Source organism: Phocoena sinus, chromosome 2 (genome assembly GCF_008692025.1).
Source record: "Phocoena sinus isolate mPhoSin1 chromosome 2, mPhoSin1.pri, whole genome shotgun sequence".
NCBI classification, from domain to species: Eukaryota; Metazoa; Chordata; class Mammalia; order Artiodactyla; family Phocoenidae; genus Phocoena; species Phocoena sinus.
This window is the reverse complement of record NC_045764.1, coordinates 22,666,288-22,670,332: the sequence shown is the minus strand read 5'-3', so window position 1 is coordinate 22,670,332 and position 4,045 is coordinate 22,666,288. Positions and strand designations below refer to the sequence as shown.

Below are 4,045 nucleotides of genomic sequence, written 5' to 3'. Positions count from 1 at the left end.
ATTGCAATGCCCAAAAAGAAAGTGAGATCTCAAAGGAAGAGAGACCATGACAGAAACTAGGTAAGGAGATCCCCCAAACAAACTCTGTTTTCAACATGATTTGGCTATTGAAACATCCATTATGGCTTTCTTGGATGCTTTTTCATACAAAAATGGCTAAAATTAAGTATCTCCCCCTCACCTAAGATATAATGATGTAATAAAAATTTCTGATTAGTTAAGAAAAAAGGTTAGTCTGGATTAATCTATTTTAACTGTAAAATTAATATGTTAAACAAGAAGTTTGGTAGGAAAAATGGTGATACATTCACTTTAAATTAAGGTAACCCAAAAGAATTGATGGCTGACCTAAGTAATATTCATACAAAGGAAACTAATAGGATCTTGTCCTTCTAATAGGCTAAATACTATAGTATAGTATTTAGCTATAAAAATATATTTAATCCTTGCAGATAAAAACTTAGGAGGTGATCATATAAGAGGCTTCAATGTTATGTCTTAAGGTAAATAATAAGAAATAATAAATAATTGGAGGAAAATGCCATTAAAAAAGAGCAGATTTAACCTACTTTTATAACATTCAGGTTTTTGTTAAACCAGATTTCACTCTCACTCTATAAACTCTTCTCTGTTTTTTTTCCTTTCTATTCCTTTTTCTTATCCCCATTTTATTGAAAAAAAATCTTTTTTTTTGTTTTTGTTTTTGTTTTTTTGCAGTACGCGGGCCTCTCACTGCTGTGGCCTCTCCCGTTGCGGAGCACAGGCTCCGGAGGCGCAGGCCCAGCAGCCATGGCTCAGGGGCCCAGCCGCTTTGCGGCATGTGGGATGCTCCCGGACTGGGGCACGAACCCGCGCCCCCTGCATCGGCAGGCGCACTCCCAGCCACTGCGCCACCAGGGAAGCCCTTTTGTATGTTTAAGACATAGAATCTGAAATTGTCTATCTAAAAGTCATTAAATGGTGTTGTTTCTACTTAGAGTCTATACATTCAGCTACAAGTTAATAAGTATCTGGCATTTTTGTATTTGTTATTACTTTCTTGGTGTTTTAGTCTCATTTAATTGATTTGTGCATAAGAATCAGATTGGAAAAAAAATTAGGCACACATTGTGATATTTTATCCCAGTCACACAACACCCATATTTGCAACTGTTCTTCTGTTGCCAATCTCTGGCAGTTCATTCCATTGTCTCAGATGCTTGATGTGCTTCCTGGCATTTTAGTATTTTATCAGTGAGTATTAACTTACAGGTGATAGAAGAAAATGGACTCAAGAACTCAGGCTTTCCATTTGGCAGCTATTTTTTATTGGTGCTCATGTCTGAATTGTTGACTATTCCTAAAATCATGACAGAATTTCTGTGAACCTTTTAATGACCTTCGTTAAGAACATTTTTATTTATGCAGTTTGGAAGCCTATAGAAAATGTGGACTTTCAGAAAAACTGGTTCAACACAGAGAATGAGGAAATAGCTGAGAACAAATATTAACCAAGTGAAATAAGTATTAAGAAGGCAAAGTAAGAGCAGAGGCAAATTATGGAATCTGTGCATTTAATTGGATTTAAAATTTCCCTTTGGCAATGCCCAGGGAACCATGAAGACTGGGAAAGGAGAAAATGGGCTGAAAAACATAAATCCTTTATATGAATAGCCATTCTTCAAAGAATTTTCCAAATATTAAATACTTTAGAGTTTGCTTGATGTTTATCACTTACTCTCATCAGAATCTGAAGTCTTATGTATTTAATATGAAAATACATGAATACCCTGTAAAATAAAGATTTAAAGTATAGCCTTCTGGAATGTGGAGCTACTTCTTTTTTCTGCTCTTAAAGAGTTTTTCTCAAACACTATCCACTCAATCACTTTACTCTGCTGACAGCCACTGCCATTGCAGCACACACCAAGCCGAGGATAAGAAGATTTGGCAAGATGCAAACTGCATTCATGATTGTTTTTTCAGTAAACAAAATATATTTTTGTCTTACAAAATATTCAGTCCCTAAAACTGATTTCTAATTTGAACGTCTGCTATATTTTCAATAGTGACTTGGAAATATTGCAAAATGATCATAATTTTGATTTTAATAGCTTAGGAACTTCTCTAAAACCAGACAAATAATACATGTCAAGTATTTAATACCAGGTACTAACTAACTAGGCAGCTTTCAATGAATATTAGGCTTCTTTCTCTTTGTCTTCTTCAGTATACAGTATAAAAAATGAAATATTTATTATTTAAAGTTTAATTGTTTGGAACTATTTCATAGAATTACAAAACTTTAAGCAAATAATGGCTTTGGTTTCTTTATCAAGTTCTTATAAAAAAGACAAGGAATTTAAGTGTAGTTTAGAGTTAGAAGTCTAAGAATTTTATTATATGACTAAAATCTTTTTGCCAATAAAAATTTTTTGTTCATCTTTCATTTAATTAAAAAGTTGTCCACTTTGCACCTGAGATTCTCTCTATTATCTGTCTGTCTTTCTATCTATTATTTCTGGCAGTCATAACTTGAAGTTAATGATCTCATGACTACTTTCATACCGAAGTACATATATTCACAACACAGATTTGGTTAAAAAACCAAATTATTCACAGATGTGACTGGTTTTGACAGGTTTTTTTTTTCTATCTAAAAACTTTTGTTGACTAGAGACAGAATTCAACCTTTTAAAAACTTGCCTCATGTTAACAAGTATGAGACACCTGAAGAATGTACATGTCATCCTTGCTCAAGGACCATGTTAATCTTCTCGATATCATTCCAGTTTTAGTATGTGTGCTGCTGAATTGAGCACTGCATTTATTTTTAAAGCCTTAAGGACATAAGGAGTTCTTTCTGTACTGTCTTCTTTTGGGGGGAAGTTGGAGGCAGGTGTGGACAAGCCATAAACACTCCATTTAGTTGTTAAATGTTTAATATTCTACTCCTTAAATGACTTATATCAAATGCAACCGACATTCATCGTTGTGCATTAATTGGCATACATACAGGGCACAGGAAAATGCTATCCCATGCAAAATTTAGATACGTTTCATACAGCATCATCTCCCAATTCCCAACATCAAGCTATAAAACCATATAGTGATATGGTCCCAGATGTCACATGTCCCCTCATATATCTGAATGTATTTGTATACACACAGATTCAAATAACTCTGCACCCTCTTTGTCTTTTAGAGCATTACCAAGTGTTCCAAAATCAGGAAGAAATTCTTGCCTATAATGCTTCTACAACACTGATGTTTGCTTCCATAGGGATATGGAGACATTCTTTTTATCTAAGAAATTTAAAAGTTACTCCTCAGATGTAAGGTAAATAGGTATTAGTATATAATTTGTCATGATTTCACTTTCCATTTCCTGTTCCTTAAAATTCTTACTTAAAAGTCTTTGGCTAGATTTCCCCTATAATTGAGGTTGAAACCTAAGACTCCAGAATAAAAAAATACAAAAAGTGGAACAGTAGGACATTATTCAAGCTTTTGATCAGTGAATTAATGTAATACATACAGTCAGAAGACAGGATCCTGGTCTCATAGAGTAATTACTTTAGCTTGAATTCTTGAATTATCTGTTTATCTATAAAAAAATATATATATTTACAATATTGCAAACGTACCTTACTTCATGCAAACAAAGTTTAGTCAGTAAAGCTTCAACTTTAAAATGAATGGAAAATTAAAACACAAATCAAATAATTCAACTCTATTCATTTAGATCTGACTATGTCATGAAGAAGAAATAAGCTTTAAAAACTAGTGATTTTACACAGTTTGGTTATTGAGAGCACAAAATAAATTATTCATATCATTTTCAAATACTACTGAATTATGCCATACTTTTATTTTTTTTTTAGTAAGACCTTTTTTGGGTTTTTTTTCTTTTTTTTTAAATAAATTTATTTATTTTTGGCTGTGTTGGGTCTTCGTTGCTGCATGCGGGTTTTCTCTAGTTGCAGCGAGTGGGGGCTATTCTTGGTTGCAGCGCACGGGCTTCTCATTGCCATGGCTTCTCTTTGTTGCAGAGCACAGGCTCTAG

At 33.5% G+C, this 4,045-nt stretch overlaps 1 non-coding gene across 1 annotated transcript; it reads right to left on the bottom strand.

Annotated features, from left to right (window-relative positions):
* Positions 1–2,694: 2,694 nt before the first annotated feature.
* LOC116750065 lies at positions 2,695–2,801 on the bottom strand. Its single transcript, XR_004348806.1, has one exon. It is a non-coding gene; the product is annotated as a U6 spliceosomal RNA (small nuclear RNA).
* Between the last annotated feature and the right edge of the window lie 1,244 nt (positions 2,802–4,045).